The 15,357-nt window shown below is 29.6% G+C and overlaps 2 long non-coding RNA genes across 2 annotated transcripts; both read left to right on the plus strand.

Moving 5' to 3' along the window:
- The first annotated feature begins 816 nt into the window (after nt 1-816).
- Nucleotides 817-2,049, plus strand: LOC126665463 (uncharacterized). Its single transcript, XR_007637609.2, has 3 exons — nt 817-857; nt 1,024-1,078; nt 1,172-2,049. It is a non-coding gene; the product is annotated as an uncharacterized LOC126665463 (long non-coding RNA).
- Nucleotides 2,050-2,204: 155 nt separating this feature from the next.
- LOC126665464 (uncharacterized) lies at nt 2,205-2,948 on the plus strand. Its single transcript, XR_007637611.1, has 3 exons — nt 2,205-2,239; nt 2,374-2,538; nt 2,644-2,948. It is a non-coding gene; the product is annotated as an uncharacterized LOC126665464 (long non-coding RNA).
- The last annotated feature ends 12,409 nt before the right edge of the window (nt 2,949-15,357 follow it).

Genomic DNA, 15,357 nt, shown 5'->3' on the forward strand with positions numbered 1-15,357 from the left:
AATCATTCATCTATGTAATTTTCATTTTTATCAATGAAAATTTTAATCTTTGTTAAAAGAAAAAATTTAAAAAAATCCCATGAAATGAAGGCCCGTAGATAGCTGACTTGCGTAGAAAACACCAAAACAATCGCCGCCGCAGCCCTACTATTACTATACATAGCTTAGAGCATCTCCACTCTAGTGCTAAAATACCTCACAATGCACTACCACATAAGTCACTTTCAGCAACACTAGCATGGCAACACTATCAATACTGTTGCAATAGTACACATAAGGCAACAAAAAGATTACAGTAAAAAAATGTTACAAAAAAATTAATAAAATTCTGAAATTTACAACATAAGACAACAGATATGAAAAAGTGTTGCATTAGCTTAAGAAAAAGCAACAGTTTAACTGAAGTTAGCAACACTTTTAAACTGCTGTCTTATTATAAATATAAAAATTTTAAATTTTTTTAATTATAATATTTTTGTTAAAATGGGAAATTATATTATAACTTTTTTTTAATTAAAAAAGCTAAATCACTCTCTCAATTTTAAATCAAAATTTGAAAATAATTAAAGGCCACAACCAGTTTTTGCCATTCGAACAAGATCAACTTGTTTTGATTGAATTCAAAAATGGGTAAATGGACCAAAAGAGCTGCATATACAAAAATTACACCAAAAGAGCAAATGCCATTCAAAAGGCTCAAAAAGTTTCCAACATTATCGGGAACAGATTTTAAATTTTTATTTTGTGCTCTCGTTTTCTCTCTTTTAGGGTTTCAACAGCAGCAACAACCTTCATCCACCTCCTCCGCCTCTACTACTGTGAAATCATCATCACCATCTGTTACTTCAATTGAGCAGGTGATTCAGCTCTCGCGGTTTTCGAAATCGAAATTTGCTTTTTTGATTTCAATTTCGATTTTGATTGATTTCAATTTCGATTTTGATTTTGATTTCAATTTCAATTTTGATTTCAATTTCAATTTCAATTTTGATTTGATCTTGATTTTGCTTTTGCTTTTGTAAGATGCTTTCGATTTTGATTTAGACATTTTGCGTCAGCTGTTAATGTTGCAGACGAGGTTTGTTTCATTATATCGTTAATTATTATCATTAGTAGTCACTTTTAAGTGCTCTTTCTCATCCAATATCACTTATTATGATGAATTATACAGGGAGGAGCTACTCATGTAGCTATAATTGTAACCAAGAACTAGTGAAGCTTCCGGTAATTTGTTTATTCGCCAATTCATATCTCGTCATTTTAGTTTCAACTGTTAGCTCTTATAGTCATATCTTGTCATTTTAACCTCAGTTGTTTGATAAACCATTTTGACCATCAGGCTATGTTTAAGCAATCTACAAAGATTAGGTTTATTAAGAAAGAATTGTAATTTCGCAATGCTGTATAGATAATACTTCAGCCGGCATTGTTGTAGCTCAAGTAAAATAAATTTATAGAGCTACAATAATAGTCTAGTGCAATCCAAATCAGATTCTGAATCTGATGCTTCTGATGGTGCCTCTAGCGTCCAAATTCAAGTGACCGGGTCTGGACACGGACAAAGCTTATCAGAGGCAAGTATTTGTTCTTTTGTACATATGCCTTTTGAAATTGTCTATTTTTGTGATTTTGTAGAGTTCCATGAAGATATACGTGGAAAATGTAGTTTATATATTATATCTAGTAATTGCTTTCTGGGATCATAACTTTTCTTGATTGATGTTGCTTCTCTTTGATTAGATGATGAAGTTACTCACATTTCAGACTATAATATTCTAAAAATGATAATAGGAGCTATTAAGAGCATCTATTTAAATAATCATTTAAGCACAATGTATAACGATTTTTGAACCTTTGTTTTAACTTTTCACTTCTGACCTCAGTGTGCATACCTTTGTTTCAACTTTTCACTTCCCACCTCAATGTGCATTCCATCAAATTAACCATCAGCCACTTTCTTTGCTGAATGTAGAATGTACATGAATTTTCAGTTTGTGATTTTGTAGCAGTTGGACACATGCATGTTAACAAACATCTACGTAAAAGTTCTTATTAAACATTTTGTCTTTCTTCTGTCTTGTGCATAATTCATCTTCTGGATTTGGTATTTCAAATGTGTTCTTCATGTACTTTTGAATTTTTTAACTTTCTTCAAATATTGGATTTTTCTTTTCTTGATACATAGATAATTGTTTCTTGTGCATGAACTTTACAAGAGAATGAGTTCTGACTGTCCATGGTAAGTTTATGGCATTTGCCGTTCTATAAGAGTTGTTTTCTCATTATAAATACAAAAGTTAATTGTACCAAGTTTTACCTTCATAAACTTTAAGCAATAAATGAATAATTTAGTCTCCCTTGTTTGACATACAGGATATAGAGCTTAACATCCAAGTCCAAGTGATCAAGTATTCCGCTATCTCGAGGGGTGGTAAATTGCCATATGCAATTGATCGGGAATGCAATGGATTATGGTGGGCATCGTGAAAATGGAAGACACAAAAAATGGATTGCTTCGTCTCTACCGGAAATGGGTTTGTAAGTCATTTCCGTCTTCTTTTTTTCTTTTCCATTTTTTTAAATCATGTGGTTTGGATCTTGTGTTTTTGTGTTTTTAATATATTTTTTTGATCCGTGTACTAGCCACATCTCAGCTTGTCGCAACTATACTTTCCCCGTGCTATGGCAGGTGCCAATTCTCTTCAAATTTGTTCATCATGAACATCTTCATTTTTAAAGAAATCTACATCTTTAACATTTATGTGTTTTTGCAGGATTTCAGGAAGATATTTGTAGAAAATGATTCCGTAGTAGAAAAGGCATTTAATTTTTAGTAGTATAATCATTATTTTTTATGAATATTTTGGTGAACATTTTTTGTTTGTGATGTAATGGATGGATGGAATATTTTCCGACTTTGAATTTTATGAATATTTCCCGTTTTCTAATTTTGGTGAATATTTTATGTTATCCCATTTTAGTGAATGTTTTCCGTTACTAAATTTAGCGAATAATTTTAGTTTCTGCTTTTAATTCATGTTGCGTGTTCTATACAAATCGTTGTTTAAAGTCGTAGCCAAACCATTGCATCAGTATGTATAAGTGTTGCCTAAAATACTATCCAAATTGTTGCTTAAAGTACTATTTAAAATGTTGCCTTATAAAAATAAATGTTGCCTAAAATACTATATAAATTGTTGCCTTAGAAAAATTTATGTTGCCTAAAATGCATTACAAAATTGTTACATTAGATGTTTAAAACCGTTGCTTTTGTTATTAATTGCAGCGATTTTATTTGTATTACAATAAAATAAAAAAACTGTTGCAATAGTTATCAGAACCTACTGCAGCGGCCGCAAATGTAGCTGATTGAAAAGCGTTGCAATAGGTCTAAGGCAACGGTTTTCGTACATACAGCAACACTTACATGGTGTTGCTGAAAATGACTTATGTGGTAGTGATGCTATAATTTAGCATTTAGTATAAAAAGCACATCTCCATTGCACTTCTATTTCATGTGCTAAATTTAGCATATGCTAAACTTTGTGCCAAATTTGTTAGAAAGTTTAGCATATGCTAAATTTTATTATATCTAAATTATTTACAGATTTGCCATCAATAATGATAATCACTTATAAAACTATAAATTTAGCATTTAGTTTAGCATTTTGCAATGGAGCAAATTTTAATAATATGTGCTATATGTAGCATTTTATCTTATTTTATGCTAAAAATAGCATAAAAAATACAACATGCAATGGAGATGCTCTTAGGTTAGATAGAATAACATTTTGGAATTTTCTTCTTAGCTATGTTTTTAATTTCCTTGTTTTCATCAAATACTATGGGCCATAGCTAAGGACATGAATTCGGTTGGAATCAAATTATATTTAAATTTTATCAATAACCTTTTTTTTAAAAAAAAATTATTCGTTTTGAACTAAATTTTAACTGAAATATTTTTATTTTTATTTCTAAATCTGAAATCAACTGAGAATTTTATTTTCAATTATATCAAATGAACCGCACTAAATTTATCGTTTTTTTTTTGAGTTGGATTGATTTTTTTCACACCATTATAAAGGATATCAGGGTATTATTTTTAAATTAATTAATCTATTTTCCTAACAAAATTAAGCATTAATCTTTTTAGCATGCATATAGTCAAATATGCAAAGATGCTCCTTCAATTAATTCGAAACAGACTGAATAGGACCGTTAAGATGACAAACCTCTCTCATTTTTTTTTAAAGTTGCTCCATATTCAAAAATCGAATACAAGGCTTCTAGTTAGTATTCGATTGCTTCGGTTAAAATTGAACCAAACTATTTATATTAAATTGACTGAACTATTTAGATTTTAGCCGAACCGATTGAATTAATTAAATTTTACAAAATTGGAAATGAAAGAATAAATTTGTTGATTTGGTTAAACTAGTATTTATAAATATTTGATTTATCCGATTAATCAAATTTCTATAACCAAACTAAATTTTTAATAACTGAATCATCCAAATTATTTAATTAAACCAATTAAAATAAATCGATGAGTTTAATTAATTTGATTTTGATTAATATTTGCTCACCCCTATCTCTAATTAATGATTAAAAGGCTGAACAAAGGATCACTTTACCCCCTGAATTTGGCGCAAAGTATCAAAAACGTTCAAATTAGCAAAACAGGATCATTTTTACCCTGAACTTGTCAAATTTAGTACAAAAACACCCCTCCCCACTCTCATCTAAGAGAGTGAGATACACTCTCCGGTTTTGTATAGTGTTTTTTTTTCCTATGTGGTTTTTCATGGCAAAAAGGTTTTAAATGATACAAATTTTTTTAATTATTGCAAATCAATCCATAATAAGTAAAAAAAGAACAATTTAAACTTTTTGATTTTAAAAATTTACATATTAAAATTTATATCAACTAAAAATAAAAGGGGCTTTTTTTGTACTTTTTATAAATAAATCAATTTTTTTTAATAATTGATGAGCAGCTGCCGGTGAAGAATCCGACAGCTGCTCATCGCCGTCTCTCACAGAGACGAGCTCGTCGTCTCTGTGAGAGACGACCTTCGTCTCAGTTGAGAGACGAACCCATCTGGGGTTGTCTCTATTCAGAGACGAAACCATATGGGTTCGTCTCTGACAGAGACGATCTGCAGTCTCTCAACGGAGACTCCCAGCGATGTATTTTTGGCCGGTGGTTTGTGAGTTTCGAGCGGTGGTTGGTGGAGGTGGAGAAAAAGGGACGGTGGTAATAGCGGTGTAAAAGAAAAAACCAATTAATTTGTCGGTTTAGAATTACATTAAATATTTAAATTAATTAAGTTAATTGTTTAATTAGATTATAGAGTAAATTATTTAAAATTTGGAATCTCACTCTCTAATTTAGTGCCACATCAGCATTAGGGGGTTTTTGAGCCGGTTTTGCTAAATTCATGGTAAAAGTGATCCGGTTTTGCTAATTTGAACGTTTTTGATATTTTGCGCCAAATTTGGAGGGTTAGATGATCCTTTGTTCATAAAAAGTTCATAACACTACATCTCAATCCGCCAATTGAATTAAGCAATAATTGAAGATGATAACATGTCAATTTTCTTTTATTTTTTCCTTTTATGTGTATCCATTTCACACCCTTATCATTACGGGCTGTCCACGCAGCAGCAGCAGCCACCGCAAAGAAAATTTCTACGAAAGTGCAGTGTGTAAGAGAAGCTGTTCAAATTGGAATTTTGTATTGTTAGGTAATAAGGTGTGGATGTTGTCTGCAATATGACAAACATGAATGCCAATTAAGGTACAATGTCCCCACACTCATAGCTTAGTGGCCGTAACATTATAAGTTGGTATGAACCAATGTTTTTAAAACCGAATCGGAAATCAAACCGATTTTATTGGGGGTTTATAGTTTGACCGGTTCAACCGAATTCAACCGGTTCAACCGGATTCGACCGGATTTTTGAATTATAATAAATATAAATTATTTAAAATAAAATACATATATTATAAATAAAAAGTATGATACAATATTTAAATAAAATTATCTTTATAAATTTTATTATATAAAAAATAATTATAAATAATTAATTCTTAAGAAAATATAGAATAATTACCCTAAATAAAAAGATTACTTTTTTATTTTAATAATAATAATTATTAAATTAAAATTATACAATTAAATTTTATAAATAAAAAATATGACGGAATGCTTAAATAGATGTAATTACTCAAAGTATGAAATACAACTATAAAGGCGTATACAGAATAATTATGTTGTATGAGAAAGAAAGAAAATATAATTTTTAATTTAAATGAATATTAAATTTTATAAAAAAAATTATAATATTACATTTAAATAAAAAATTATATAAAATAAAATGATAAACAATTTATAATTAAGTCTTTAAAATACGTACAGGGAGGGATTAATTACATAAAGAAAAAAGGGACTAATAACATCAAATGTGTTTAAAAATAAAGAGAGATAAAATCAAATGTGTGTGCGTGTGCGTGTGCGTGTGCGTGTGCGTGCGTGCGTGCGCGCGTGCGTGCGCGTGCGTGCGCGTGCGTGCGTGCGCGTGCGTGCGTGTGCGCGTGCGTGTGCGCGTGCGTGTGCGCGTGCGTGTGCGCGTGCGTGTGCGCGTGTGTGTGTGTATCAGTAAAATATAGAATGCTTTGTGTGAAAAAAAAAAGTACTACTCACGTAGGTGTGAACACACAAACAATGGATGTGGCACATCATTTTTACAACAAGTCAATAATTATTTGCGATAGAGAATCTTTATTTATTGCTTATTTTTTTATCATTACACATTTGCGCATGACTAACGCCTCATTAGTTTGTTGTACGAATGACGTGGCGCAACCGTTGGTTGTATAATTATTCTGGTTATGTAAGGGAAAGGAAAATTGAGCCATAAATGGACAAAAAGAAAGCTGATTTAGACAGAAATTCTAAAAACCGGATTTGTCTGATTTTTACAAAAAACAGGAATTTTCCGGTTTGATCCGGTTTCAGCCGATTTTCGTACTCTTTGGGTTTTAACATCTAACCGGGCCGAACTGCTGTCCGGTTCCCGGTTAACCCGGTCCTACTGTCCGGTCCAGTCCGATTTTAAAAACATTGTTATGAACTATATAAGAAATCTTGGGTTGGAATCCTTCCGCTAGTATATTCTTTCCGTCTCATTTTAATCAAAAAATATATTTTCTCGATATTCTATTCACACCGATAAGTTTTAATTAATATTATTCACACTAACTTTCTTTTAATTAATACGTTAATGTGACACATTTTATGTAATATAAAAATATAAGAATAAAGTTACTACTTTTTTTTTATAACAAAGTGAATTGATGATTTTCTCGATTAGAATAGAACGGGAAGGAGGAGTAATGAAAGTTAAATACATTCAATTAATCAGTTAGGTCATGCAGTTGGTGCTGAAAATCTTGGTGTACAGTGTGCATAGTCATCAGCTGGGACTATTTGAACCGCGTTTTCTTTTGGTATAATTTTCCTGGAAAATACTATGTCTTTGATCTGACTCTTTTCTTCTATTTATCAGCACATGAAAATTGCATTCAACAATTTGGTAAAATTTAAAAACCTTAAAGCTGTCTCTCAAAATAAAAGAGAGTCAATAATTGAAAATGCTTAGAAGTTTCATTTACTAATGGGTAATGATGGTCGGTTATGCATAAAATATTCAAAAATTACTATGATTGATTATTGGTGGTCGGTGTCCGTTAATTTATATGTTAGAATCAATTTACTCACACTTGATAATTTTAATTCATTAAAAATATTTTTTGTTATCTATATCATTTGCAAAATAAACGCGTTTAGAGACTGTGATGATCAAAATTTAAAGTTAATTGATTTGAAATAAAAAAAGAATAATTTTCATATAAAATCTCAACATTTTGTGTTTTTAAATATTAAAGTACAATGTTTAAAATTTGGTTTAAAAAGGCCTAATCTACAGTCCAAATTTATTACCCGATGTTTAAATCATTTAAAATCGCCAAAACAACGTCGTTTGCTGAAAAAAATAAAATTATTTGGTGTTGTACAGTGCTGATAAATGAGAAAGGAGCTTTTTTTGCCAAATTTTAAAAGTTATACTTGAGTCGCTACAAATCGCAAATACCTGAAATTTATATCCATCTAACACTAAAACAAATTATATGTAATTGTTAAAATAATTAAATGCAACTTAAATGACCATAACATATAATTTTAAAGACCACAATTTTCCTTTCTTCTTTTCTTTACTAATAATATCATAGGCAATCACTTTGAAATCATAATATTTGATATTTTAATTTGATAATTCTATGAATATAAACAAAAATTCCATTTTTATAGTATCATATAAATGTGTGGTTTTGTTATATTTTCAGTAAATAACAAACAATATTAAGAATAAACAAAATTTAATGAGCTCAAAATCATAACATTTCCAATTATAATAATTGAAGAACATTGCAATAACATAATATAAAACAAGCTGTATGCACTAAAAACATACACAACGTTATTCGTAGATCGTCTTATAAATTTCAAAAACATAAATTACATAACTGTTTGAGCAAGATGGTAATCGAAAACTTTAATTCATAAAAAGTCTGTCATATAAGTTTGAAACACTTATGAACTTTTCTTTATCTGATTGAAGTGTTATACAATCAGTTAATGTTATTATTATTATTAGAGAAACCAACCCCAGAGTCAGGGTTGAACCCCTAACTTTTCAAAATCTACGACGAACAATGTAACCCACTTGTTACCTACTGAAACACTTATGATTCACCAAGCTGCACATGTATATAATGGTAGAACTAGAATTTTAACTTTAAATGAATTTTATTTTTACTTGATGGAACAATCGTTTAGTTGTTTTAAGTACAAAAAAAAGGTCAAACAATAATATAATGTTTTTTTATTATATATACGCCTTATCATAATTAAATTTTAATTATGGAAATATATAAATATAAAAAATTATTTATATTTTATCTATAAGATTTATGTAATTTATTTTATATTATTGAAGAGATAACAATCTAATTTATTTTTACGAGGTTTAATTTAATTCAATCCATTAAATTCAACAATAAATAGAAAACTTAGCTACAATATACATATCCAGTAATTATGAAGATATTATGAATTTCTATAAAATCTGATAAAAATATATTGAAGCACTTCATTGAACATATTACATGTAATATCAAAAATGATACAAAAACGAGATCATACACTTATGAATAACCAAACCACATATCATAAAAAATCAAAACAAATCTAAAGTTTAGCTAACAAATCTAAAATAAAACCGTCTAATTAAAAATAGATATAGATTTAAATATATTTATTTTTGTTTGAAATAAATTTTCGAAAAAATGATATCGTTCATCATTTTAAGCATAACTTATTATGCAGCAGAAATAAAAGTAAAACATCGCATGCAATATCTCAATACAAAAATAAACGAGACGAAAGAGAGAATAAGTTTAATTGGAGATAATCGAAAAATTTGAGAGGAAGAGTTGAAAATTCTAACTTCGAAATTTAAAGTGAAAGTAAAAAAGTGAACTGATAAAATAGAAGAGTATAAGAACAAGCGAGAGATGCTGATGTCAGAAAATATAAATTTAATAAGGAAATATTACACTAGTGGCATAATTTTTTTTTCAAATTTTTTATTTTGGCATCTGATAATTTTTGTATTAGTGTTTTAATTTAATTTTTTGTAAAACGAAAGCTTTTAGTCATTTTCATATGTGCCGAAAGATGAAAATGTCTCTCCTTTTTATTAAAATTTACGTGTTATGTTAGTTAAATATATAATAATTGTGTGAGTAATAATACACTTATATGTATGTGCATGATTCAAATAGCAAACTATATTAGTAAATTTAGATTCTCAAAAAAGAAAAACTATATTAGTAAATTTTAATTTTTTTTTTTTGCGCCTTATTCATAATCTGATCAAAATTGGCTAAAAGCACTCTTTTAATTTAAAATTAATAACTTAAAATATTATTTAAAAAAAATAAATGACTTTAGACACCACTTGTTGTAATTTATCCTTCAATTAATATGTGGTATTTTTTCTATAACTATATACATATGTGTATATATATTTGTGATACCTTGTTGGGCCATTGGCCTAAATTAACATTTGGGGCAACCTGCAACGTCAAGACCTAAACTTAGCTGTTATGGAAGATATCATTCACAACTGGGAACTATGGGTTGGGCTTATTCAACGTAGAAAATTGTGAACTGGACTGGTGGGATTTCGTTTTGTTGTTGACGTGCATGTACGAAAATAATTTACTAGCAGAGATTAGTTGTTGAATAACCTGTTTTGAAAAATTATTGCACACAACCGTTGCGCCATGTCATTCGTGCAACAAACCAATTGTGCGTTAGCCATGTGGAAAATTGAATGACAAAAAAAATAAGTAATAATTAAAAGATTCCCTATCGCAAATGCTCATTGGCTTGATGTAAAAATGACGTGGCGCAACGGTTGCATGAGATAAACACTCTTTGGATTTAGTTAAACAACAAATACAGTAAACTTTCTAATCATTAATACTTATAAATTAATAATTTTAATAATTAATAAAATTTACAGAATCAATTTCAATATTATGTCTTATTTAATATTCAATAAATTAATAATTTTAATAATTAATAAATATTTAATTTATTATGAATATTAAATACTCCCCCTGTCTCATTTAATAAGGGACATATCTCATTTTTATTTGTCCCACTTAAGAAGGTCATATCGTGTTTTTTGTGCCAATTCATATAAATTTTCCTTTTTACCCCTTTTTCTCTTTTCATAATTAATAACTATTAGTGTATACACAAAATACAACACTAAAATAGGGGTAAAATAAGAAAATACTATAATAGTTAATGCTTCCTTAATATATGTGAAAAACTCATTTGCCCCTTCTTAAACAGGACGGAGGGACTATTAGAGAATTGAGTATACAAGCAAATTTTAGATAAAAAGTACAAAAAACCCTTCGAAATTTCTTCAAAAATACAGATCAGCTCTTAAAGTTTTTTTAGGCAAAAAAAACCCTTATTGTTTCTAAATTGAACAAAATAACCCTTTCGTCCATGACTTTGACAAACTGCCGTTAACTTGCTGATGTGGCAGTATGAAAAAAATTTAAAAATACTCTTAATGTTTAAAAAAATTACTAATTTTATATTTATAGATTTTTTATACTATTTTACCCTCTTCTTTCTTCAAATTAAACCCTAAAATTAAAAAAAAATTGAAACTAATTCGGGGCAAGAATCAAATAAATAATTCTGGGCAATCCATCCACTCCGCCTCCGTCCCCTCAACTCAATAACTCTGGGCAAAAATCAAATAAATTCCTAGACAAATCCAAACCTTATGTTTTAAATAAAAAAAAAATCCAATTAATAGGTCATTTAATGATTGGCTGTTCATATAAATTATGCCACGTGTTATGTTTTTAATGGATGGGTTCATAATCCTATGTGGTGAACTTGGTTCACACAAAAATTTCTCGTCATAGACGGAAGAGTTTTTTTGTCCAATTTAAAAATAATAAGGGTGTTTTTATTCAATTTAAAAACAACAAAGGTTTTTTGGGCAAGGCTGATATATATTTTTGAAAAAAATTCGAGAGTTTTTTTTGTAATATTTTTCCTAAATTTTATTAGTCTCTCTAAAGAACGATTGACCTGATTGAGCTATTGGTGCTTGACATTAGGGGTGAGCACGGTTCGGGGGAGTCCGGGGATTGACAAATCTCCGGAACCAAACCAAAAGTCGGGGATATCAAAAATTGGATATCCGGATCCGTACCAATAATCGGTTCGGTTCGGTTCGGAGATTTTATTTTTCGGTACGGTTCGGTACGGGGATTCGGTCCTAATGGTTCGGTACGGTTCGGTACGGATATCACTAAAACCACGGATATTTTTTTATTTAAAATGCGATCTCTACTATATTATAATATATTATTTTGACTTTTAAAATTAATTAGCTACTCATTCATTCATTTTTTTATATTATCAACTATCACAAGTAAATAATCATCAATAAAATAAAAAGGCACAACATGTATATTATCGTTCGATTTAATATTAATTTTTTAAAAATTTGATAAGGGTAATTTTAAATATTCTCAAGTCTAAAATTATATAATTTTTGTTAAAACTATGTAATTTGGTAAATCATAGAAAATAATGAATATGTGTTGTTCATATTAACTTATAAAAAATACTTTTAATAATTATTAAATATTTGATAAATTCATATAAATTTCATTGAAATATATAACTATTTTGTTTTTATGTAAATTAATAAAAAAATTATATATATAGACTAATATATTTAATATATATTATTTAATTTTATAAAACAATTTTAATTTTTAGTAATTCAAAGTTAATACAAATATAATAATCAAATGAAAATTAGAATAATATATATATATATAATTTCGGTTCTTCGGGTATAAGTTCGGTACTTCGGTTCGGTACGGTTCGGTTCGGTTCTCGGTACGGTTATTTATAAAAGATCCAGAATCGTACCAATAAAATTTTCGGTACGGTTCGGTTCGGGGAAAGTCAATGGTCAACGGATATTTTTCGGTCCTGGATATTTTCGGTCCGGTTTTCGGTTCGGTTTTGGAGATATCCAGGATCCGTGCTCACCCCTACTTGACATGAGGTTTATTCCTATATTTTTTTATTAGAAAAATAAAAATAAAAATTATTTATTTTTATTTTTATTTTATTTTTTGATATAGATAAAAAAATTCAAAAATTTAAAGAGTATCCTTTTGAATTATTTTATATAGATAATTTATGATTATTTTTTGAATAAAAACATAGAAAAATTACTCAAATGGGAAAAACATTCTTATTTTTTTAAAAAGGGAAAAGGGTCATTTATGCCCTTAAAGTTTACCTCCAGGATCAAGCAAGCTCTCAACGTCCGAAAAGGTTCAAATATTTCCTTAACGTCTTAAAAAATGAACAATCAGGCCCTCCAATTTTTATAATCAGGCCCCCCAACGTTTCATTTATAAGTCAAAATGGGGGTCTGGTTATTCACTTTTTAAAACATTGGGGGTATATTTGAACTTTTCTAAACGTTGAGAGCTTGTTTGATCCTTGAGGCAAACGTTAGGGGCATAAATGACCCTTTTACCTTTAAAAAAAAAGATAATTTCCTCAAATCTTTTCATTCAATTTTTTTTTGGTTTTAGTCCTTTTTTATATTAGGGGTTTGGATTTTTGTTTAGGGTTTAGCATTTAGCATTTAGTTTTTCAACTAGAGGTGGCAGACAGTGACAGATGACAAAGGTTGGAGATAGTGGTTGACGGTGGCCAGCGGCTGTGAGCAACGGTTGACGGTTTCCGCCGGTTACTTTTGGTGTATGTGATGATCGAAGGTGGGGGGGGTGATGGTTGGCAGTCGGAGACCGGCGATGGTGATCTACAGTTTCTGTTAGTGACCATCAATGGCGGCCGAAGGCGGCGGCTAGTCGGAGGCAATGATGGTGGTTTGGACTTTTGGTTTAGGGTGTAGTATTTAGCGTTTTATTTTAGGATTTACTTTTTAAACTAGTGGTGGCAGATAGTAACAGACGGCGGAGGTTAGATATAGCGGCTGGCGGTGGCCGATGACATTGAGCAACGGTTGACGTTTTCCGTAGGTGACTGTTGGTGGATGTAGTGGTCGGAGGTGGGGGTGGTGGTTGGAAGTCCGAGGCCGACGATGGGAAGCACCAGACAACGGTGGTCGACAAATTTTTCTGGTGACCATCGGTGGTGGCCGAAGGCGACGGCTAGTCGGAGGCAATGATGGTGGTCAAAAGTGATCGGTGGTCGGTTTCAGTCGGTTTAGGTTGGTTTAGAGTGGGTTAGCATTTCTATAATTTTTCAAATTTCTATATATTAATGTAGTGCGTTTTTGCAAATTTTTGTATTTCTCAGATAGTTTTGTAAAAAGCCCAATAAACATGCACACTAATGGGCCGAATGTTTGGCACAAACTTTGTTGAAATGGCCCACAAAGGAGATTAGCCTTTCTTCCTTATGGTTTGAATGCTTGACATTCACATGTTGTCGCTGATAGTTGGTTGGTTTAGTATATAGTTTGACCAAAATTTATATTTTTTTAATCCATATAACCTCTACATTTAACGTCCTATCTATTAAACCTTTAAACTTGTTAAATAATCCTATTTGACCTTTTAACTTGATAAATAAATAAACATTAAACTCTTTTGTGTGCACTTGGCGCTTGAAATACTTTAAAAGACTGTATGTATAAAAGAGTTTAATGTTTATTTATTTATCAAGTTCAAGAACAAATAGGATTATTTAACTAGTTCAAAGATTTGATATGTGAGACGTTAATTTTAGAGGTCAAACAGATAAAAAAGTATAAAATCATGGATCAAATTACATATTAAGTTATAGTTGGTTGGACTACTTACAATTTATTTACAAATTTGTTAAATCCATGTGAACACATATATATGTTTATCTGTTTTTTATTCTAAAAGTTTTGACTTTGTTTAGTTTTGTAATTAATTTATATTTAATTTTAATTTTTAGATGAAATTTGAGTGTGCACTACACTCGTTGTGAAACGAATGTGAGGCCAAATTTGAAGAAATACTAGATATCATATAAATAGAAATTTAAAAATATAAGGATCGGATAAATAAAAATATATAAGTTCAAGGACAAAATAATGTTTTTTTTAAATATAAGAAGCTTTTGAATAAAAAAATTTAATCCAACAACCGAAATTCACTTTACTATTTTTCCATGTGATAACGCTATAATTGAACACACGCATAATGATTCTATCTAAGGATCTATTAGATCAAATTTGTGAAATATTAGACCTAATGAATACAAAATTTTGAAAAAGACCTAGATAAATAAAAAGACAATATTGACCTATTTAAATATTTAATCTCATATCAAATTTGAATGTCAAACAAAAAGAACTTGTTTATATAAAGTGAAATCTATTTTTTAATATTTATTTATTGAACTCAAATTTATTCGAATCAAATTTGAATAGCTAAAATATTGTTCATGTCCGAGTTTAATATTTGAAAATCTTAATCTGTTTAACACATTTAAATTCAAATCGACTCGTTTGTTTATATTCTTGTTGTTGCTGATAACACGACTCCAAACCTTGTTAGATTCTATCTCTACTAAAAACAAATTCAATCGGCGATCGATGAACACTGAACACAATCAACTTTGTAAGGAGTCACATAGTGATCGGCCTGTAACTAAACCTTGA

The sequence above is a fragment of the Mercurialis annua genome, linkage group LG1-X, assembly GCF_937616625.2.
Source record: "Mercurialis annua linkage group LG1-X, ddMerAnnu1.2, whole genome shotgun sequence".
NCBI classification, from domain to species: Eukaryota; Viridiplantae; Streptophyta; class Magnoliopsida; order Malpighiales; family Euphorbiaceae; genus Mercurialis; species Mercurialis annua.